The 25,945-nt window shown below is 33.3% G+C and overlaps 1 pseudogene; it reads right to left on the reverse strand.

Moving 5' to 3' along the window:
- Positions 1-14,456: 14,456 nt before the first annotated feature.
- On the reverse strand, positions 14,457-14,555 carry LOC122095147 (annotated as a pseudogene).
- Positions 14,556-25,945: the final 11,390 nt, after the last annotated feature.

The following is a 25,945-nucleotide window of genomic DNA, read 5'->3' on the forward strand; positions in this document are numbered from 1 at the left end:
AAATTTGAAAAAGTAAGCATCATTCTGTTGGATTCCAAAGAAATGATGAAGGATTACAAAAGCTTAAGTCTAGAGAAATAGAAAAGATATCTAATGTAGGACTTTGTAGACCTGGCTAAATGAGAATTTCGATTCAGAATAAATATTTTGTTTATAATTTCATATTCTACAGAATATTACAAAATTCTTTTTAAGTAGAAGTTTTAATTTACAAATTCACAAATGATTCTAGCATTCTATTTGTCTAGAATAGTCTTTCAAGAGAGTTATAATTAGGATTTGGTTAATAGATAATTTCAACAGTTCATGTATAACGTGATAATATGAATAATCTAGAAAGAGTTGCCAACAAATGGGTGATAGTAATTTATAAATTTAGAAACAGAGCAATATTTTGAGACTTTGGTGTAACATGACATGAAGAGAGTTATTGTGAGGCATCTTTTTTCTTCTACCTATACATAACACAGGAAGAAATTTCTTTTTTTTATTGTGAAAATACTGTACAGAGGGGTTAAAATACATGGGCAAGATCATGAGTACATTTCTTATCAAGCATTGTAGCCTCCTCCTTTGTTTCCCCTTCCCATGACTTCCCATCCTCCCCCCGGCCCCCCACCCAATCTTGCTCTCCCCTCCCCCCACACAAAGTTGCAAAGTTCGTAGAAATTTCCTCAATTACATACCCCTGTATACAATGAGAAATATGCTAGTTTTCCGGGGTTTTTTTTCATTTTGTTTTTGTTGTTTTGTTTGTCCTAGGGCTTGACCTCTGGGGCTGGGCACTGTCCCTGTGCCTGTTTTTGGTCAAGACTACTATCTACCACTTGAACCTCAGTGCCACTTGTGTCTGGCTTTTCCTGAGCAGTTCATTGGACATAAGAATCTAAGAAATCTTCCTGCCTGGGTGTGCTTTGAACCATAATATTCAGATCTTAGCCTCCTGAATATCTATTATAGGTAAAAAGATAAGTATAAAGAATATTTACAAATTATCTCATCTCAAGAATACCACTTGGGGGAAAATGATGCAGCAAAGTTTAGTGCAGTGTCCTTAGAACAATAGAAAGGGCATTACATTAGTAGAAATGTAGAATTTTTCACAATAGTGTTACGCTAGTCATGCTGTGAAATTAGGGAATTTTAAGGTGCACCTTACAAGTTGGAAAGTGTTCGGCTAGAATGACTTCACTGCATAAAATGTTGGAATTGATGTTCATAGAAATAATAGCTTACTCTGATGAACAAATGTTTACTCTAGAGGAATTAATTATTATAGATACTTCATAGTTTTATCTTCTACCAGAATGTGGCTAGTTTTTCTGTTGACCTTTAATTATGTAACGCCTCATTGGAAACTGCATTTATTGCAGAATTAAATAAAATGCATACAGGCACTGTTTTAAATGTCTCTGGTATGGCATGTTCAGAATTTGAAAATGCGTAGTTAGTAGTCAGGAATTTTGAAGAACACATATATTCTCTCCTCTTAACAAAACTTCAGTTTTAAAAGTTAGGAGTTTCCAGAGAATTGAACTATATCCTATTTAGTATGAGACAATACTAAAATAATGTTTTTTTCAAATAATGGCAAGCATATTCTGAAAATTTTGTATAGTTTCAGTAATTGTAATGTAGTGAAGACATAATATGTTGAACTTTTTACCCCCTCCCTCATTTTTCTCACACTTTTCATTCACAATACCCATCACAAGTTGTAGTGTAAATTTCCAACTTGTTGTCTTGTGAGTATTGCTATTGCATTGGTTTGCTCTTTGTCCTTTCTGTCGCCATTTTGTTGTTCCTCTTCCCTTGCCAAATTAAGATAAATATGTATACAATACACAGGATACTGAAATCATATGCAGCAGGGGATAAGCCACAGGGGAAAACACAAAAGAAAAAAGAAATCACATAGTACATTAAAAAAACAACCACAAAGGACAACCTTTGTTTCACTGTCTAGGAGTTCATTTTGCTCAGCATCCACTTATATGGTCATATATACAAAGCTTTTGAGCCATTCTGCTCATCTGCTAGGATCATCCTAGACATTTCCTACTTATTACACATGAGGGAAACAATGGAATCTGTTTCTTTGTGTCTTGCTTATTTTACTTAGTAGGATTTTTCCAAGTCTTTCCATTTCCTTATGAATTGGAAGCATAGAATTCGACCGTGTGTGTGTGTGTGTGTGTGTGTGTGTGTGTGTGTGTGTGTGTGTATTAATGATTTCACCGATTTTATCTATTCATTCATCTTCTCAGTGGCATATTGGTTTAAAACATGATTTCATGTAAGTATCACTTAGGGTCATTGAAAAGTGACAGATGTCACCTCCCCAGATATACTGAAATCATGGTTTCTAAGTAAGATAGTATTTTAGGTTAGTACAAGTGTTGAGATATCTGGATTATATATATTTTGTACTGAATTAGGCAGGAAGATATCATATAGGATAAAAATGGTAGTGACAAAATATTCCCTTGAGAAAGATTTAGGAGGATGCCAGAAGTAGGAAGAAATTCAGATAATTTTGAAGAATTTAGAAATGCAAGCTCAAGTATGTCTCTTTAAATAAAGATTATGTAAGCGGATGGTCAAAAGAAGGAGAAGAGTAGAAATAACTGAGAGCAGATCAGTGTCCCAAGTCAGAGTATAAAAAGATATAATCTATAACTTCCAAGTTAAAAAAGAGAACAATATGATACATCCCGCTTAATTTAGGAACTTGCAATATATTTACTTGGCTTTTCCCTACTTTAATGTTCCAAAAATAAATGAAGATTTATCAGAAAAATTATGTGATTTCCATTACTTCAACCTGAACACTAACTGTGATGAGCCCTCTTTTTCTCACTTTGCACTTGGAAAATAGTCCCTAATTTAATGATGTTGTGGCTGATTACAGTCAGAGTTAGGGGCTTCTACTTGTACAATTATCCCAGAATTGTTTAAAGCAGTTTTTCCCCCAAGATATTCAACTACATTCTCTGAAGCAGTACTTTGAACACATCCTCACTCCTGAGCAAATAATTTGAAATTTTACTTCAGCATTTCCTTGGCACATTCTACTTTGTGCCTTTGTCTTCTTTGCACGTTCCTTTTGAGATCATGGTTGCTCTATTTCCATTTCATCTTTACAAACTGCTAAGAACATTGTTCCACTACCAGTTCTTGTTTGCACATGCCCAGTCTATTTATCACGGTATTTTGTCCATGTTAAACAATAGGGTAGTACTCACTCTCTGAGGAGAAAAGTTCCACAGTATAACCCTATGCCTACATTCGAGGAGGTAGAATTTAAAGCAATATGAGACATTATCTCATTAACAGTGATATTGGAATTGAAAGGCTCCTTAGGGGCATTTTCTTGGAACTCATTTGTTTTCCCAGGAGAAATATAAATATCCACAAAATATGGAGCTAATTAGTAAGTATCTGAATTAACACTAGATCCTAGATGTTTTGTTAGTACAAGTCAAAATTGTGTTATTATTACATCGGAATTCTTTCCCACTTGCCAATGTGTATGAAAAAATAAAAGAAAGGCATTAACACAAAATGTCTAATCTTTTTGGCATTTAATCTTAGTGGTGAGGGTAATGTCTGACTTCTTCCATTCAATAAAAACTTGAAGGTTATAAGAGCACTTTCTACATATAAGAATTTGTAGCAGGTTGATTGACAGGGTTATTACAGCATGGAGATATTCCTAACAAAAATTAGATTTAAATAGAGTATATGGCAGTTATGATTTGTCAATGGTACTGAGGCATTTTTTATTCTAAAGAAGAATCAATTCGAGGAGTCTTCAGTCACATCAGTAAAGCTGTATGTTCAACCTAATACTTGGTGCTACTTGTCCTACATTTATAATGATTAGGCTGATAAGATATACGAACATATCTAAAGACATTTCAATAAAATCCCAAAATGGTGTGGATACATGGGTCACTCCTTGGAACGGTAGCACAAATTAGGCTTGCCTGTGCTGTAATTCAATCTTTATTCACCTGGCTAAACAAAGTCTTCAAAAATATTCACAGAATACCTCTAAGTAGTTAATGAGAGTTATATCTGTATAAATCTTCTAAGGTCTGGATAAAAGCATTTGTTCTCTGCATTTAAAATCAACAGGATCTGTTGAATGCATGGATTCAGAATTTCATGACTTCACATTCATATCTCAAAATTTTATCAATATGACTTTCACCAAAACACTGTTCTTTTTGAACTTGTCTATGTCTTTTACTTTTCAAATCAAAATAGCATATTTCCTTCAATACCTTCCTGAAAATTCGTTCCTTCCTTTACCTCTGTAAATCTGTGTTTATTACGTTTTTGTATCCTTATTTATCTCTTTCTTCTAATCTTGTCCACACTGTTGCTCACATTGCTCACACATATGTCAGAATTTTCCTTTTCCTCTTCCCTTTAATAATACCCCTGATTTTTTTTATCATTTTTCATATTCATGGTCATGGATATATTGATGATATCTAAACAGACTTATCTTTACATCTGTTTAACATAAACTTTAGAATTTTCTGAGAGTTTTTTCCTCTAAATCCATCATTTCCACTTGTAGTTCTTATCACCAAGAATATAACTAACACAAATGCTAGCCAGAAATGTGGATGCACTTTAGATTTCTTTTTACCCTTCTACTCCCTGCCATTAGATAAGATGAATGATGAAGATTTTCTCAGTTTCTTTCACTAACACAATTTCTATGTACTCCGTTTTATGCGCCTGACACCAGCCTGTTTCACATACTCATCATTGATCCCCTAGTCCTAAAACAACCGTTTACAAAGTATGATTTTTCCACATAGTCTTTTCCTATTGGTCCTCTCCATCACCAAGTTACTCTTCTTGTAAGCACACAGAGTAAAGAGCACAGATACAAATTCAAGTATCATTATTTACTCACTACATTGACTGTTGGCCTTACATTTCTCATCTGTAAATGGAGGTAATCTACCAGAAATATTGAAGAATATATTTGTTGCCTTCTGGAGCAAGAAAAAAGATAAGTGAAGCGTCCTTATATTTTCCACCTTAGCTTATAAATAGTCAAATTCAATTTGTTGGTATGAATTCACAAATAGTTTCATGCAGAAATAAAAATAAATTTTAACTACTGGTTCTAGGGCCTCTGTCCATTTATGGTAACTACAGATATGTAAGTGGTATTATGTAAGTTGTGTCATGTGTTTACAGCTGTACTGAAGAACATACTCATAATATATCATTGGAAACATTGATTTGAATACTATCTATATGAGAATGTTATTTGATCTAATAACACTTAGTTGAAAACTATAGCTTAGTCCATCAAAATGTGGAAATAAATGATTTTATTTATTAGAAAAAAATACCACCAAGAAAAGTGATTACACATTAGAGAAACTGCAGGAATAACGTTAGGTTTCTTTTTTTTTTTTTTTTTTTACTCTCTGTACCTGTTTATGTGATTTTATTTATTGATATTGAAACTGTCCTCTTGTTATTCTTATTGTATGTAATCCAACACTGTTTATAACTGTGTATTCAATGTGGCAAATCTACCTTCAATGATGTCTAAGGTTTTTTTTCCTTTTCAATCACAACATTGTCATTATCAGGCTACACTGTGGTCATCATCATCATCTTCATCAAAATTATTATTAGCATCATAGTGCTAATTATTGAAAGTCTGATATGTGTCTATGATTTTGCTATTATTTTTCTTTTGATTAATAATTTTAATGTTACCACTGTGCATACATCCATATTAAAATTTTGAACAAATAAAGAAACAGAAAAACTAAACCATATCAGGTAGCTTGACTATGTGCTCATAACAAATTATGGAATAGATTTTTGAAGCATTGGAAATTCCTAACCAGTATAAATTAACTTCCTCTTTCCCCTTCACTACACAAAAATATTTAAGAGTTTAGACAGAACTTTTCAAGTAATATACTGTAAATGTTACTACAATATCATGTGTATATCTAAAATTCCCTTGAAAGTAATAAACTCTACTTTCTATTGAAATATTAATTATTTTATGCTAGGAAACTTTTCGAAAAATAGACTGTATATCTTTGAAATGAAAAAGTTCAAAAACAGTAGAACAAATTTTAGAGGGAGTCTGTCTTCAGATATATACATACATATGTGTGTATATATATATATATATATATATATATATATATATATATATATATATATATATATTTAAATGTTATGTTTCGAATGACATACATTTTTAGAGATAATTTGTCATCAGAAATATATACATATATCTAAATTTATTTGTAGAGAGATAGACACTATGGTGAAACAAAAATCTTAAAACATAATTAAAATTAACAAATACATCTAAACATGTGGCAGTGACTCACTCTTATAATTCAACCTATTCTCTGTAATGAGATCTTAAAATTCAGTTTGAAACTAGCCCAGACAGAAAATTACTTGTTAAATTCTTAAAAACATAAATTAGCTCTGGGCCTCAAGTTGTAGAGTGCTGTCCTTGAGAATAAAAAGGCTTAGGGACAATGCCTATGCCTTGCAAACAACAACAACAACTCAACTCCAACAAAATGTAACACATTAATTTCACAAAAGCATTTTTTAAATGCTGTGAACATTTCTTAGAAACATGAATACAGGCCCATGGAAAATGTTAAGTAAAAAGTAAAGAATAATTACATCTATGTTAAAGACATTAATATTTAGTTTGCTTAAGATATTTTTTTTTTGGGGTCCGGTCATGGGCCCTGAACTCTGGGCCTGGGCTCTGTCCCTCAGCTCTTCAGCTCAAGGCTAGCGCTCTACCACTTGAGCCATAGCGACAATTCCGGCTTTTTTCTTTCCTATGTGGTGCTGAGGAATCAAACCCAGGGCCTCAAGCATGCAAGGCAAGCGCTCTACCACTGAGCCACCTTCCCAGCCCTGTTTAAGATATTTAGGTAATGATTAGGAATTAAGTATAACAATACAAAGGTACTATATTGGGATTGGTCTTTTACTCTATTTTGCGATAGTTATAAGATGATATTTGTAATGATTATATGAAATTACTCTTGCTTCGTATTTGAATTGTAATAAGTGATAAACTTATTTAAATGTTTCCAAAGGAAAGGAGTATCAATTCTTATGTAATTTCAAAACAATTAAGAAAGTTATTCCAAGGCTGGTTTGCTCTAAGACTATATTTGTTTTCTTATTCTAATTGTCATATGTTTGTAGAAATTAAAATTCCAAAAATTCAGTGGATGTTGTCATTCAGGAACATCTTCTTAGATACTAATATTGGAGTCCTTTAAGTGGAATTGTTTTATTTCATTTGTTATTTTCACAAATAAATCAAGATGATTGTGTATTTTGTTTCTTTTCATTGCTATTGACTCTTATCTTAAGAATATTTTTCCCCTAGCAAAGTAGAGAAAAACAATTGGATTGAGCAAGTAACATATGGCTTTCATAAAATGCAGATGCATAGATTCTGTGTTCTGTCATTTACCAAATTTTCTTCCAGAAAAGGTTATCAATTATTTATAAGTGATGCATAATTCCTAGGTATTCCAGTTATCATACACTTTTTGATTGAGTTATCTCTGTATAAACTCAAAATAAACAGACAAAAACCTCAAAATAGTCAGACATTATATCTTTGTTAAGCCAACACCAAAAACATTTTTTTAGGTATTCTGCATTTTGTGTGCAGTATTTTTAAAAATAATTTCTCTTTTTTTGCTAACATGTAATTCACTTGTAATATATTATCTCCATGTATTGCATACATTTTAGTGCTTTGGAAGTGAAATGTACAGTCATAGGTTTTCCAAGCCTAATTTTCACAAACTTGCATTTCTTCAAATAGAAATACTGTGCATTTTAGAACAGACATTAAAATAGATATGAAATTCAGTTACAGGAATTTGTCCAGCATACCTCCTCTATAGTGTGTCTTTTCAAAACTTGTTTTTAGGGATTATTTCCAGGGTCTCACACATACTATTCAAGTGCAATGTCAATAAACTACATTTCCTGTCCAAACAAGTTTTTTACTTCTCTTTAATACATACATAGAAGTGTAATAAATAGATCATATAAATTCTCTTTGACCTTTTGAAAACTTGCTTGATATAATGATTGTAGTATTGTACAAACTGATTTGCTATGTGGAGTATATCAATTTCTCCAAAATTGCACTACTATATTTTGTATAATCTTTTTATATTATGGTCATACTAGTGAGTTTTCTTTTGATTTAGTCTTAGATACTAAAGAGGAACTTATTTCATTTGCTCTTCCTATTGACTATCAATTTACATATGTTCTTTAAAGAAATACCCTATTCGGGAAAAATTTATATAGAATTAGAAGATATAAAAATACTTAGACTCAAAATGATTGTAGCATTAACATTGTAGTATTAACAAATATGTGTCCTATATCTGTTGGATATGTTTTCATTTCTGTTATATTGTCCTGTGAATTATGTAAGGTTATCAGTTGATATTATCCAGTTTATTCTTGCTTTTCTTTACACACTAATGCTTTCCTTGTCATTTTTTGAAACCTTTACTGATCCAATGTCATGAATTTTTACATTTATATTTTGTAGGTTTTTGCATCTCACATTTAGTTTTATAATCTTTTTTTATTTTTGTATAAGGATTGAGGTAGTAGTCTAAGAAATATTTTTAAATCTGGCAGGCAATAGTGACAATACACCCATTAAAGATTCTATTTTTATTTCATAAAGTCATGGCATTCTTTTCAAAATATATGCATCATAAAACTGAGAATTTTTGTATTGTGAAAATACCGGACAGAGGGGTTACAATTACATAATAGTATTAACCAAAGCATGCTATTTGCAGAGGAGTATTTAAACAGTGTAATTTCTTATAAAATTGAACTTTAAATTCAAGGAAATGAATACCAGGAAACTGTCACTTGGAAGATGTGAGAGAGAGTCAAAGGGAAGGAATAAAGAGCAATGGAGGAAGAGAGGGAAGGTATAATATTCAATGCAGATAGTATGAAACTAGAAAAAATGAAAGTGGGGTGAGGTTTGAAAGGGTGTGGGTAAGTTATGTAAAGATCCATTGTACTTATAAACTGACTTGTGGAATAGAAATTCTTTTGACCAGCTATTTAATAAAAATATAATTAAAATCAATGGAGACATCTGATCTTAAACTGCGTTCTCTTAAACCATGAGTCAATATAATAGTCTCCTACTCAGAAATATTATTTGCAGGTATTTTCCTCATAATGAAAGAAAAGTGACCAATGCAATGAATATCAATAGATCACATTGTGTATTCTAAATAGACAGAATATAAAAATCAGAGTAAAATGATAGAATTCATTTCATGATAAAATAACAGGTAGAAAGCATCAAATGCTGATTGTTTTTCCAAGTACTTTACCTATGGTATCTAATTTAATCCTCACAATATTCCCATAAAGTGGATCTGCTTCTATTTTTAATTCTGAGATGATGATACTGAAGTCTTTAGAGTTGGAATTACTAGTACAACATGTACGCATGGTAAGAGTTAGCCTATGGCCCATCTCCCACTGTATCAAATAACCTCATTTTATTTTATGACTAAAATACCAGAACTTAGTCTACTAATTCTAGGAAAATTTCCCAAAATTATTGTGTACACTCTAACAATATTTCACTTTATCTTTGTTAGAAAATAGGTAGCTTTAATATGAAAGCTCCAAGTTCATAATCAATTTACACCACCCTGGTGCAAGGAACTGCTAAAGTATAACATTCTTGATGTCTAGATCTGCTTGGGGACCCCATCTCTGTTTAACACAGTCTTACAGATAGAATGACCTGCCCAATTCTGGATGGAAACAGACTGCAGGTATGATGGACCAATCATTTCCACATTGTAGCTCACCTAAGTTGTTTACCATGAGAAATATTTGATTGCTTTTGATGTGCAACATTTTGAGAGAAATGTACTACTTTAAAATTTTATTAAAGCAAGACTGATATAAAAATCACCTTTGACCCCATATAAATATTTTACCTTTCATATACCCAAAAACGCACTCTGACCTATCATTAATGCTAGGAACGAGAAGTTAAAAATCATAGACACCAAGATCTAAGCATGAATTAAAGAGTCTCCAACTTGTGAATACAATTGGTTTAAAAAGTCATCAATACTAAATTTTTAAAAATTTCTTATGATACTGAAGATTAAATTATAAACTATTAACACTTGAAAATAACTCATTTTCTTGGGAGTAGTACCCAAAACACAAGATTAATCCTAATAATTTTAAAAGACCTTTATTTATACCAAAAATTCACTCCTGTAAATACAAAGATTCTAAAAATAACTGAAGTACAGACACACAAAGGAAATAATTTAACTGTATCATCTACATTCAGAGGACTGTGTTAATAGAAAACAAAGTTATACTAATAATTAATTAGCTTACAAAATTCACCTACATTCTTTTATTCTATTTCATTTAGTTTCATAAAAACTAGATTTTCATAAAATGAGGCATAAAAGCCTATATGCCCACTTACATTTTCAGATCTTAATATTTATTTCAGAAATGTCTTTAGCTTTGTAGTCGATGAACTGAAATAATTCTAAAATATTTAAAGGCTTTTCAGAAATTGCAAGACTCACTCTGGGATGTTATTTATATTGGAAAAGATATTCGAAAAACCTTATTTGTTAACTTGCGATAGTTAATCCCACAAAAGAGCCATTAGTGAAGATCCCTTTGCATGTACAAAACAACTTCAAATACATCCATTATCTGGAGATGATATATGCTTTTTGTTTGTTTGTTTTTGAAAGGAATATCTAACAAGCTTATCAACAGTACCTATTTTCAGTCAATATCATGGGATATTCAAACGTAGAAATTTGGAGTTGATTTTCTCTTAGTGAGAATAGATATGATCTTATAAAGAAAGTTATTTTCAACAGAAAGCCAGAGTTTATCCACCTTGTGTTTCACGGGAACAACCAGAGAGGAATACCTGTTTGGTCAAGTTGGTCAAACTCATTCCATAAGCATATTTTAAAATTATAACCAATTTAAGAGGTCAAATACATATTTTGAACTGACAGTCATCTTACAGCAATAACTTACTACCTAATTATGTCTGTATTTTCTTTCCTAGCATATAATAAGAGCTAAAGCTGTCTCTTTTATCTAACTTAATGTAAATGATTTGATTTTGATGATGTTATTATTTGACAAATAAAGTGTACAGAAGGGAGGTCGAACTGAAATAACTTGACAGAACAATGATAAATAAAAACATTGCAACACAGTTAGCTCTTTTCAGTTCCACCTTGTCCACATTGGCAAGCAACATTGTAACAGCACATGCACACATACACACATACACACATGTGCACACACATATACATACATGCTAAATTCAAGGTTAATTATACAAAAAAGTTCAAATAAAATATTAGTGATTAGTACAAATGATAATTTGCCTTTCTAAAAAATAATACACAATCCAGTCACCACGGGTTTTACGTTTTACTTGTCTAGCCACATGTGAACACTTAATTTATTTTTAATTAATTAACTAATTCATTCATTCATTTGTTTGGTGCTAATAATAGGGCTTGAACTCAGGGCTTGGCTCTGTCCCAGAAATTGATATTTTTTTGTTTTAATTTTCTCAAGGTTAGCATTTTACTGCTTGTACCACAGCTCCATTTCTTGCTTTTGTTGGTTTTTTTCAAATCAGAATCTAATGGTCTTTTTTTGGTTTGGTCTGGTTTCAAACCACAACCCTCAGACTCCATCTTTCTTATTAGCTAGGATTAATGACATGAGCTGCCAGTGTGGCTTCTACTTTTTCCTCTATACTTATCTAATCCACATACTTAGATAGCAATCTAAAACTGAGTATAGAAGCAAGATGTACAGTGATGAAATTGTCCTGCCAAAACAGAGAGTTAGTAATTTAAATTTCTTCTTAAGACCATACACAAAAAAATACCATGATTTATTATAAGAGAACTCATTATTGGACATACGAGCTTGAAGAGCTTTCTAATAGATTCATTATTTATTGTTACCCAACATTAGAAATAATGTATAATGCAGTAATAAAATAGAAGTCCCTTGCATGGCTATTAAAGACACTTGTTTTCATCTATAAAAGTAGGCCTGTCTATTGTCTTCATGTGGTTTCTATTATTGAAGGTGCTTAATAAGAAGTCAAAATGTATTAGTAGTCCTTTGCTATCAATTAAATCTCACTTTTTCTTCTTGGAGAATATAATGATCAAAGCAATAGTTGAGAATCTGCAAGGAATAGTTCAGAATCATGATTCAAGTGCAAGTGTATCACCAGTAAGTAGTCCTTGATACCATTTTCCACAAAGATTTGTCACAGATATAATTGGCTTGCCTTCTCTTGGTGCATGGACCTATTCCTTCCTTCTACAGGAAATGTGTGATTAAATTGATTTCATTCAGGTCTGAAACTACAATTATCAAGGATTTAGATTCTTGTCTGCAATTTGGTCAAAGCTACGTCTCTTTATGTAGACTGCTATAAATGTATTTACTAATTTCAAGTAAATACATAAATTCTATTTCCATCCTTTTCAAAACATAAAATTCTGCATGCTCGGGGCTGGGAAGGTTGCTCAGTGGTAGAGCACTTGCCTTGCATGCATGAGGCCCTGGGTTGGATTCCTCAGCACCACATAAGCAAAAAGAAAAAAAGCCAGAAGTGGCGCTGTGGCTCAAGTGGTAGAGCACTAGCCTTGAGCTGAAGAGCTGAGGGACAGTGCCCAGACCCAGAGTTCAGGCCCACGACTGGACCCCCCCCTAAAAAAAATTCTGCGTGCTCTATAAATTGATCAGAGGCATGCATTTTTCTCATTCCTAGAATAAGCTGCACATAAAGACACCACTGGTCCATATTTTCAGTCTGTATCTTTGAATACGGAGGAACATCTTTCCTCTGCTCTGCATCAATTCCCTACTCTACAGTTAGAATAATTTCGAATAGTAAAAATGGAAAAAGAGAAAATAAATCATAGTGAAAAAAACAGATGCAGAAAATTCACCGGATTTTGCTGAACAGTTCAACTAACATGAATTATTAGGGAAATACATGGACACATCATTCCCACTGACACTCAAAGTCTCTGGTTAGGCAATTGTCATGAAGATGAGGAACACGACGAAAAAGTGAGGAATGGTATCAATTGCAAGAAAAAAAATGGAGAAGGATCCAAGCAAATTTCTTCTTTGGACTGCTGAAAATAATCTGTTTACTACAGTGCAGGGACTACTTTCCAAAAAGGCCACTCGTGTGAATACTAGGTATGAAGATGAGTATAACCATCTTTATCAGGAAGCCTACAGGGGATACTTTGACACTTTCCATGAGTTGGTGGCTCAATCGGTAGATATTCTTGCAATAACTGTAGATGGCTGGACACCCTTGCACAGTGCTTTTACGTGGAATAATACCAGAGTGGCTGTTTTCTTACTTCATCAGTATCCAGATACCAATTCCCAAACTAAAGGCCTCTTGACCCCCTTGCATCTTGCTGCTGGGAATAGAGATAGCAAAAACATGTTGGATCTCCATCTGTTGAACCATTATGTCAAATCAGGTCTGAAGAATAAGTTGGAAGAAACTGCATTTGATATTGCCAAAAGGATAAGTATATATCACTACCTCTTTGAAGTTTTGGAAGGCTGTACAAATTGCTCTTCTAAATCACCATGGTTTGGTTAAGTTTCTTAAATTTCATAAATTCCATTCCATTGTTTGTGTCCATGCAAAATATTTTCACAATCCAAATAACAACAATATCTTACTGTAACAATTCATGGATTCCATGGAATTCTTCCAAGTGAATTGCCTGACTTTGATGTCAAAATGTATTCAAAAGAGATTTGTATACATCTATAATGGTTTCTGGAGAGTTTGTGCTTTTTTTAACCAGAAATAATTTTAACTTATCTGTTGAAATGAGTAGTATAGAAACTGAACATATTTCTGGTGTTTGTCTGAAAAAGTATATTTTAAAATATTCTATATTATATGTTTGTATAATGTCCATAATCTATTTTATTCTGTCCTAGATATAATACTTTGAATTCTACATTGTTTTATAATATATAGGCTCATTAATAAATGTGTCCTTTCAGATTGCATTCCATATAGAAACAGTGTAAGATTCCTTTTTTCCTAGGTCATTATAGTATATTTCTTTGGGATAAAATAACAATGTTGTCTAATTTCAAAAGTGTTTTAAAGATTATGCTATGTAAAGACTTCACTAATTTGAAGATTTAATACAATGATGTGAAAATAGCTTTTAATTATATGAATTACATTATTACACTTGTAATTTTGTAATCAACTTAAATAACTGTTTTTCATTTCTTGCATCTGACGAATGAAAAATATGGAATACTTCAAAAATTTTCATATCATCCTGTGCAATTGCCATGTTAATCTCTGTATTGTTGCAATTTGGGTATACGTGTTGCTGAAGCATGTAGTGTCCTCTAAATTGAAGCATGGAATTTAATGATACAATCTTTATACAGGCTTATATCCTTGGGTGCCTATTTGTAACAAGGAAACCTTAATGTTCCTAACAATGGTACTGATCTTATATCCCTAAAATTCTGTGCATAATGGAAAAAATTATATTGGTCAGAAGATTGCTCGCATTTTCATTTTTTTTGTCAATGACTATTTTAAGTCTTTTTCATTTTGAAGCATTTATAGCTAGGTCCAAAAGGAATGGCTTTTTGAAGTACTTATTTATCCAATTGAGTTAGCTTTGTAGAACTAATGGATTCAAAGTAAGCCTTGCTTAAGAGCTACTTCTAAACTTCTGCAGCTGAAATTTTCCCAAATGAGGTCTTACTGGCACCAATGTCTACCTTAACCTTTACCCTTCTTCCATGTAGGAACAGATCAATCAGAATATCTTATCCTAAAAGCATGGATTGTCTTACTGGAACAAAACAAATCTTAGTTACAAGGGATCATATACAGATGAGCATTTCAGACAAAAGTGTTCAGAATAGAAGGTATTTTATCAAAATATAATTGTTTATTATACCTATCATTTCAAAAGGAGATAAAGCCAAGAAGGTGAAAAAATTGTTCATGTGCATGATTACCTAATGTCCTGGCCTATCTACCTTCCAACCAGGCAGGAACTTAAACTACTGCCTTTATATCACCAAATATTTCTATAGAAACAGAAGTCCATATGTTTCTCTTTGTTATTAGGTCTTAAATTGGTAATGTCTCATCTTGCCTCCAGGCTGTAAATCTACAAATGGTAAAATTTTAGGTATAACTCCACCAAACACTGAGGTAGAGATAATGGAATAATACTTTAGAACAGAGCTGCCTTTGATGCCCAATCCACAACAGAACAATGCAAAACATGTGCCATTTTATTATGTTATATATAGTTATATATTTTATATTTATGTGTTGATTCCATGTTTCACGCAATGAAACTTAATATAATTAATTGATAATTTGACAAATAAATTGATATTTATTCCAATAAGTAGAATTGGAATATAAATAATTAAGTTTAGAATATATATTAGAATATAAAATGTGTCAATGCAAATGTCTTTGGTATGAACTTGTGATACCTTCTAAGTGTTCGTGGTCTTCTAAATTCACATGGTAAAGAAACAATGTTGTTTTCCTCTAATCTATAGGAGGTTTTACTCTGCTACTCTGTTTATTGTTTTAACTCTCTTGCCCCAAACTGTTTTTCTCCATATTTCTGAAGCATTCCTAAACATTATATCCAAATTTAGATGATATGATGTCCTAAAAATATTATTCTTCTGCAGGACCCATGTGTCCTAGGATCCAATGTCCCAGTTAAATGTTATCATCAGATAAAAGGGGCAAGACTTCTCAGCTAAGCTATGCAACATGCCAGCAGAAAGTAATTGAAGATCCATCTCAATTTCTCTTTTCTTATATTTCAGGGTCCCAATTCCTTGAGATTCAAGAATTAGCAGCAAGTAATTGTGAAATGCAAGGTAACTTAAAATGAAGGATGAGTTCACAAAATCTGAGAGAAATTACTGTAATTCAAACTCAATTTACAAATGATGAGCCCATATGAGTGAACAAGATCACAAAGTGTCAGACGATTATTTTTGATACCCTCCCCTAATGATGAATCTAAGATTTCAGTCCAGCATAAATGGCCCCAAAAATAGTTCCTGGAAGGATAGATCCATAAATGGTCTACTAAGGCCAGGAAAACTTGACTTAGAGGTCAAATGTAATGCAGAAAAACATTAATTGAGAAGATCCTTAGCGCTTCAAAACACTGGTACTTTAGTACAACTTGATTCTGTGGTATAAAAATGTTGTCATTCTCAAACCAATGATAACCTACATTTTACATTTAATCTCCTGAAAGTGTATTCCTTTTCAAATAAACTTTTTAAAATCACATTTGCCAAAATAACATTCGATAAGTAGATAATACTTAGTGACATTACAAGTTTTTCAAGTGTAGGGAGCAAGCTACAATAGAGTTGATTTATTTACCCAGCACTAATGCCAGACAGGTTCAATCATTCATTAAAGTGTAGAAATAGTAGCCCTCACCATTTGTGTTGTTCAGTAGGTGCATTCCAGAAATGTGTTAAATAGATCAGCCGGCCATGTTTCAAACCCCAAACCTCAACTTATAAAGTAAATTTCATCACTTAATAAGGTACATTTTAAAAAGTCATGAATAATTGCCTTATCATACATTGTTTTATGTTTTCCCTATCTGTCTAACATAGAAAGAAATATGACTTTAATATGAGTGCTCATCAGAAATATGACAAACAAAATCTGTCTTCTATTTCTATCATATTCCTCTATAGTAGTAAATGTTACTTTTCTTCTTTTTCCAAAACTTATAGGTAGTAGAAAGTATTATCCCATGTAAAATAAAATAATCATACACCATTGTACAAAGCCAATTATAAAAATTAGTAATTAGGATTACATTCTAAGCCATTTTTAAACTTACTTGTTGAATAAAGATTAATCTTCCAAATGGATGAGAATATAATCATGTCTAGGTGTTTCAAGTCTGCAGTTTTGCAAATTGTTATTACAAATGAATGAATTATGGAAATGTAAGCTGACATCAGTTCAAGTATATGCAGGATTGAAACTCCATGGAATGTATATAAATCTTTCAAATATTAACAGACAGATTAACAGAATGACTATCAGTAAGTTGAAACCAGAGAGGAATAATAGTAAAGAAATAGAAAGAGTAAAATATGGAACAAGGGGCAAGTACAATATACACATGTGATAAAGGAAGTGGTAAATTGGAAGTAAATTTTGGAGAAGGGGTTGGTTGAGAATGACATGAGTCACTGTGATCCAGGAGCATTGGATAATTAGAGTGATATATTTAATTGTACCACAACCTTTTGAAATTCAGTTAAAAAACACAACAACAAACAAAAACACAAAAATCACAACCAAATAGGCATCTCTAGAGAGTATGAATATGACCTCTCAAAAATTTTAAGCAGTTAATGGAAGGCAGTCTTGGGAAGAGCAAACAAAGCTGTTCAAAGAGAGCAGTTTGGGGTAGGGGAGGATTCTGAACAGATGTAAATAGATGGTCTAAGGTTATAACTCACCTACATCTGCTGCAAATATTATCTTCCTTCTGCGAGTTCTCTTTGTTGGAACTGGATACTTCAGTCCTGAGCCACAATTGATAGCTTGTGAAGATAGAATGGAAGAAAAAAGATCAAGAACTCATTACTCCACTGAAGAGAAAAAAAATCCTCTATGTTTGCTCTCATCTCTCTTCACTACTTTTTCTTCATACCTTTAAGTCAATTCATTTTGAATTATATTTTCCTTCTTTGTTCTGGCAACATAATTGGTCAAAGTAATTCACTAAATATTATTTGCCATTTTTCCTATCATACTATTATTGGCCAAGCGAGTCCATTAAACTTTCCTCTTGCATTTGGTGGCCATGAAACAACATCTATTTTAATGAGAACAAATCTAATGTATACTGTCTCCAGAAAACCAGTCCAAGAAGCTGTGATCACAACTATTTGGCTACACTTTTTTTCTTTTTTCTTTCATCTTGAAAGTCTGCTTGTGTCTAAAGTGAGGAGAAAAATAAGTACTCCATTACTTTTTGGTTCATTCAATTCTAACCTCAAAGATAGATTTTGATAAAAAGATGCTAAGAAGAAACCAAAAATTACACCGCTATGTAAGACTCTCCTTAGATGCCATATCAGGAACCGTGAAGTTATTCTTTGCAAAATTATTTCAATAGATTATTTTTTTCTTGGTCTTGCATTTGCTCAGCAAGATGTATGGAGAAGAATAGATTTAAATCAGCCATACCTTGGGAAGAAATGAGGAGAACTCTTTTTTTTTGGGGGGGGTCAGTTAAATCAGCCATACCTTGGAAGACAGTGTCTGTTACAAAAGGACCATGTTTCTGTGTCTTACTTCTATGTCCTCCTCTTAGCTCTTGCCTGATTTCCAATTAATCACAGCTACTTGGCTTCAAATCTGGTGAAGCTGAAGGACTATACAGCCTCAGCCACTACTACATCTTCATAGTTTCTCTTTTAAAACTCTTTTAAGTTGCCTAATTTATATGTGGAATTTATTTTCATGTCTTCATTCAATAAGTTCTGCGTTTTAGTGAGCCAAATCAGCTCTGAAAAATCACTTTAGGGAGCAAAAACATTAACACAATCTATAAAAAAAAGTTTTGGCCTCCCTCTACTGCTGAAGCCAATACGCTTAGCTAGGGCTTCTAAGAACACTATTTTCTAACTTTTTCCATTTGCTCAATTCTTTTCTGAACCCAAAACTTTTTGGGTTATGTAATAAGAGAAGTCTTCACTCTCTCATGGTAATAAGGATATTATGTTTTGTGAGCCACTTAGAAATGTGAAATCATTGGTTTGAAGTATCGAATCAGATTTCTGTGTTTCACTGCATCACGTGCAAAGACATTGTGGAAAGTATTACAAACAGAAGAGTGTGAAGCCAATACCTTCTTTCATTGTGGAGGGCACTTTTTTCCGAAATATTTTGACCCAAATTATCTTTTTCAGATAATTACTGTTTGATAATTAAAGATTAATTCACAAATTTTGATGTCTTTTTTTTAAAGAACTTTGAATTTAAATTCCACTACAACCTTGTTTTACACAGTGAGAGTATATTTCCTGGGTAAGGACAACTGTCAAGGGAACCTACAGGATTTACAGCAAGTTTTCTGAGGTTTGTTTAGTGTGAAAAAGAGCCATCTTCATCCACATTTATTCCTCTCTACTAAGTCTCCATAGATTTCTTTGCATGAAAGCCTACTTTCCTAGGCCATTTAAAATTTTCTTAATGAGTTAAGTTTTTAAGAAGTTTGAACAATTAAAATTTACCTGTCATAACTTTAAAACTCTTTTGAAATTCCTATATCAGAATCGCGAAAACGCCAATACTAATTCCACCTTTACCATCAAAAATTTAACATGTTTTCATGATATAGTGTCCATGCAACTATTATTTTCCAGTTGCTTTGTTATGTTATATATGACCATATACAGTGATGCTGAGCAAAATGAACTCGAAGATACAGAAATATATATTTTTATTTGTGGTGGTTCTTTTAGATGTACTATGTGATTTCTATTTTCTTTGGTTTTTTCCCCTATGGTTTACCCCTGCTGTATTTGATTTTTGTACCCTGTGTATTGTGTATACTTTTATCTTAATTAGGGAAGGGAAGAGGAACAACAAAATGGTGAGACAAAGGACAAAGGGCAAAACCAATGTAATAACAATACTCACAATACAACATATTGGAAATGTACATTACAACTTCTGAGGGGTGAAGGGATGAAGGTAAACTATAAGAACAATGAGGGAGAGGTAACAAGTTTGAAAAGTTATGTATTCACTATCTTACAATTACTGTAACCACACTGTGTAACAATTTGATAATAAAATTTTAAAAATAAGCTGCATAAAATATAATTTAGCTGTATTGGTATAGTAAATATTATTCTTTATATAGTAACCTTAAAAAAATCAATACTATTTGGCATGTAATTTGAATTAATTATCCCTTCTTTATCAGAGGCTCACCAACTTGAATGTTATCCAACTAGACAATATTTTCACAATATACTTGCCAATAGTTTGAGAAAAGAATAAATTTAGTACTTTTTCTCATACTAAGTTCGAAAACAGTTGAATTTTATGGAAACCCATAAATTTTAAAAGCAAATAAGTTGTTAAGAGGACAGAATATATGTTATTCAAAATTCCTATTACTAATAACTACTGATTTTTTAATTCTCAACATTCCATACCTGAGAGATTCAAAACAGTACCTGTTTGTAAGTTATGAAATTATGCAATAGATAAAGTTTCCAATGGGGTGTAACAGATTGAGAATTCAACAGCAAAATAGCCACATTCTATAGAGAATAATACTATGAATCATCTGTAATAATTAATTCTTAAAGAGTAAGCAATTATTTATCAGAGTAAGCTACTATTTCTATGACCATCAATCCCAAGATTTATGTCATAAAGTTATCCTAGACCAACAGTATATAACTTGAAATGTGCGCCTGAAAATTCCTTAATTCACATCATGAATATTTTACCTTTATTGTGAAAAAATACTACACCTCTACTAATGTGATGCCCTCCTTGTTCTGGAAAGAACACCACAATAAACTGAGCTGCATCATTGTTCCCCAGTGGTATTCTTGAGTTCTGAACACATGCAAATATTATTTATATTTATACTTTTTAACTATCATAGATATTCAGGTTGCTAAGATCGGAAAATTTTGGTTCAAAGCCCACCTCGGCAGGAAGGTTCCTTAGATTCTTATCTCCAATAAACCTCTCAGAAAAAGCCAGACACAAGTAACACTGAGGTTGAAGTGGTAGTGTATGAGCCTTGAGCATAAACAGGTTCAGAGACAGTGTCCAGGCCCAGAGTTCAAGCTCTAGGACAAGCCAATAAAACAAAAACAAAAATGAAAACCAAACCCAAACCTAGCATTTTTCTCAATGTGTAAGGAGGAACGTAATTACTTACTTTTTCAAATTTTGGATGGAAATCATGAGTCATTTTGCATCTAGGAATGTTCTGTAATGGAGAGAGCATTTAAAACACAACTGAGGATTATATATGAGTTGCATTTCATAGAAAACTTGACTTCTCAAAACATAGTGACAAAATTATCCCAAACCTCAAACTGTGATTCCTTTCTTGTTGTTTGGTTTGTTTTATTGAGACAAAATTATACTACCTTGTCCAGGGAAGATATGGCTATGTAATTGCACTCTCTAATCTCCTGTTTTAGTCTGAGTGCTAGAATTCCAAGCTTGTATCACATTGCCCTGCCATAGTTTGTTGGTTTATTTAATCTAGAAACAGACTAGCAATTCTAAACTTCTCTTATGATCTTATCCACTAGACTGACCTCACAGACTGTTTATGTACTATTTTCAAAGATGTTCTTACGTTTGACAAAGGATATGAACATTTTCAGATGTACCTGCCGGGGTCTCTGATTCATTCCTCCATGGATCTGATCCCATTAATAATGATTACCTGACTCTCTTACTATCTCTGTTCCCTACCTATGTAATATTCTCAACTTTTTTGAAGATAGTGCATTTGAGGGCTTTCTAATATTAAAAATTATCACTTAATTCTAGTATTACTCAGTACTTATTTTCTATTGTTTTCTAACTTTTCTACATATTGTGAGAATTGTTTCATTATGTATTTTTGTGTGCACATATAAGTGCCTATGTGTGTCTGTGTATGTTTGTATGTATGTATGCAAAAGTCTCAAGCTCTTATTCAGCAATCTTGATCATGACTGATATGCCAGCTTTTGGCTTGTTAATTATAGGTAGTGTCTCAAAGCCTGTTCTACCCAGGCTGGATGCAAACTGAACTTCCCAGACTCCTTTACATCCTTAGGTTTTATTTTTCCACAAGTATCAACTTTTAACCTACAAACATTTTTGAGAGTGTAAAGTGTAAGCTGTAGCCCAGATTTTTAACTCAAGAATTCATATAAAGATAGATGAACATACACATTACATATGCTGAGTGTACACTGCTAGAAATGTGATCGTAAGCCAAGTGGTGGTGATATCTGAGGACAGGGGTTCAAAGCCATCCCGGGTAGGAAAGTACTGGAGACACTTTTTTTTACAATAATTACCATAAAAGTGGAAGTGGCACTGTGGCTCAAGTGGTAGAGCACTAGCCTTGAGCTGAATAGCAGAGGGACAGCACCCAGTCCTAGATTTCAAGTGCCATGACCAACAACAGCAAAAAATATATATAAGAAAAAGAAAGAAATATTAATGTGATCTTAGCCACCAGGTTCATTGCTAGTATGATCCCTGTTCTCTCAAGATGGACTCTTTCTTTCCAGTTAAGTCCATGATCGTATATCTGACTTGCATTGGAAACAGAATCATTCTTCCATTCTTTTTACAAAATTTTGGGATTAGCAAGCATAACTTAGAAAGGGAGTGGCCTCATTCTTCATGTTCCAGTTAGGAATAATGCTTTCCCTATATCACTCCTGTAACTCTACATGCTAGACTTGGCTTTAGTGTTTCAATGTTGTCATATTTGTAATCTTCTATATTGTATTGAATCCTTACAGTTAAACACAGAAATTCTCTTTCTCCTATTATTGCTATTGTTTCTCTTACTGTTAACTCAGGTACACTTGGGAAATTAATGAACAGCACATACACTCACAATTAAAGATCTGAGAACATTCTTCCCATTTAAAATTCACCGTAATTTACAGAGCAAATAAGAAGTTTGAACAAAATGTACTCAAGGATAATGTATTTATTAGCCATTTAAATTTCACATTTTCTGTTTACTAACTTGTCTCTGAAACATTTGTTACCAAGTGTCCAAAGATGTCCTTTTTCTATTTCAATGAAGCCAGAAAATATTCATTTTATCTGGAGCAGCACCATAGACTGTTACTGGAAGTAAGTGGAAGTAACTGTTACTGGATGTGGAAACTGATCTCAGGAGAAGAATTGAACATAGAGGAATAACAAAGTTCAAGTTAACTTTTGCTTTCCTTTTTACTGTACAGGAAAAGAATCCAAGGCTTGAAGAAACTCTGTCCCTGACTTTTTTGAGTGTGTTCTTTACTCATATAATACTTGTTTGTGAACTTCTGGTTGAGAGTATTAAAAAAGGAAACAGTATGCCATTTGAAGGCCAGCATAGAAATAACTTTGTTTTAAAAGTGTTATAATGGAGTTCCGGAAAGATGGTGGAGGAGAAGCTGGAGGCTAAACAAGCTCTCCCATAGAAAGCAGTTTTAGAGTTCCAGTGAACAGTCCTAAGCCAGAGAATCACACCAGTGTGCCTTCACAAGACAAAGAGTTAGGCCAGAGGCAGAAAATACAGGCAAGGAGACAGCCCTGAACACTTGCCAGCAGCCGCCACCACAGTGGCAGCGGTGGCGGCAGAGACCTCAGGTGCCATACCAGAATCACAGAGAGTCTGTGACGAAGGAGCCAGAAAAGGCGGGCAAGCAGATTCCACTCAACACCAGCAAGAACCGACAAGGAGCAGACGTCTTCATCCTGCAGTTCGCAGACCAGAGACGACCCAGGAACCAAGACTTGGGGTAAGTAGAAACCTGACATCCTCACTCCTTCTCAGGGAGCAGAGGAGAGAAGGCCACCCCTCCCCCCCAGTACCGGAGACCTCCATCTTGGATATCGACAAAGCTCGGCAGAGCTGCTAGCTCCAACTCAGGCCCTGGAATAAATCCTGAGTCATCTAGCAGGTCACAAGAGCCTAACCTGACCTGCCAGACTCAGTCAGCTCCACCCAAGGAAAGTGACCCAGCTAGGGCGCCAGCCCCAGGAGTGGCTTTCTTCACTGGCTAATCAGAGCAAGAGGCTGCCCCTCCCTTTAGCAGCCTCGACAATCAATTGAAGTTCAGTAAACAGAAACCCTGAGAGTGGCTCCAGGCTGGGCTCTGCAAGTTTCTCACAAACTAGCACCAGGGAAAAGCTACTGTTTGCTGAAAGGCCTCAACTCTACCCAGAACCTAGCCTCATCACAGCATCTCCAAACTCGAGAAAAAAGCCATCTCCTCCCATTGAACTAACCTGGGAGGAGGATCGCAGAGCATTTTTCTGCCTGTTCATAGAAACTGAGTTAAGTAACCAACCAAGCCACAAGAAAACAAGCAGACCAAAGACTCCAATAAGAGGTTGGTTACGGACAAAAGGGAGACACAGGATTTTTGCCAACCCTTCAAAAAAAAATTAAAGAACTTTTTTTTTGTTGTTCCTTTAAAAAAATTTTTTTTCTCTAAATTTTTTTTAATCTTTAATAATTACCTTTCTTGAAAAAAAATTGTTTTCTAGTAATATTTTTTCCCTCTTAGAATTTAAATTTAGGGGTATAAGTGTGTGTGCATTTTTCTTCAATTTTTTTGTTTTCGTTTTTGTTTTTTTGTTTTGTTTTTCTTTTTGTTTAGTTCTACTGAACTTCTGATCTTTTTCCTTTCTTTCTTATCCTTTTCATCTTTTCTTCTCTTTCATTCTTTATGTGACTTAATTGCTGTTCTGCTCATCCTCAGATAAACCCGTAATGGATTATTAGACCTTATCCCCCATTGTGTACATAATTAATCCACAAATTTATAACGCAATTCAAAACCTGTTAGACTTAAATTCCTTAATAGCAGTATTACCACTTTATACCTATATAATATTTTAAGTATTTTTATTTTTAAGTTTTTCACATCTCCTTTATATCCCTCCCCTTATCTCATCTCTTCCTAAACCTAATAATTTCTGGTTTACCAAATCCTTCTTTGCTGTTTGTAGCCCATTAATATACAGTTGTTTGATGTTGAATAGATGCATCTGTTGAACTAGATTTTATTTGCAGATTATTGACTGTGCAAATACAGACTTTGTTTGATGCTTGCCTACACATTATCCTGCCCATGTAACTGTAACTCCTCTGTACAGTATGTTCACAAATAAAATTAAATTAAAATTTAAAAAAAAGATAGTTTTCTAGCAAAAAACTGGTGTTATTTTCATCCTAAATGGGCAGAGTAAGCCGGAAAAACACAAGAAAAATGGCAAGTCCAGGTATATCAACTCCCACTCATGATAACCAGGGGAAAGAACAGAAAATGAATAATCCAGAGGAGAGTTCCCAAATAGCTCTACAAACACTGCTGGCAAACATGATAAATGAAAAGATTGAAAAAATACAAAGGACTCTGTATGAGAATGACAGGTAGACAGAGGAGGCAATCCAAATTTTGTACAGGAATATCATAAGCATGAAGAAGCTATTCAAAAACTGATAAGGATTTGCAGCTTGAGAATACTCAAAGAGAAAGGCAAGAATGGCATGAACAGGCTGAGAACACTGAAAGAGAACTATAGGAATCACACGAACAGGAGGAAGCTAATCGAAGAGTAATATAAGAATTGAGAGAGCAGGATGAGAATACACAAAGACCACTAAAGGCATTCATGGAATCCATTAACAAAGAGCTGAAGGAAGTCAGGGATACCACAAAGGGAATACTGAATGGAACCCAACAGAAGGAATGAGAGTCCAATGAAACCATAACCAATCAAATAAGTGATTTGAGAATAAACACTGAACACCAAATTAAGGAAGTAAAGAAGTTCATACAAGATTTCAACAAAGAATTTGAAGCCATTGAAGCTGACGAACTGGAAGGAAAAGAAATAAAAAACAAAGTAGAAAGTCTCTACAGCAGATTACACCATGCAGAAGATCGAATCTCGGGGACTGAAGACAGCCTA

Source organism: Dipodomys spectabilis, unplaced genomic scaffold (genome assembly GCF_019054845.1).
Source record: "Dipodomys spectabilis isolate Male_0828 unplaced genomic scaffold, ASM1905484v1 ptg000336l, whole genome shotgun sequence".
Lineage (NCBI taxonomy): Eukaryota > Metazoa > Chordata > Mammalia > Rodentia > Heteromyidae > Dipodomys > Dipodomys spectabilis.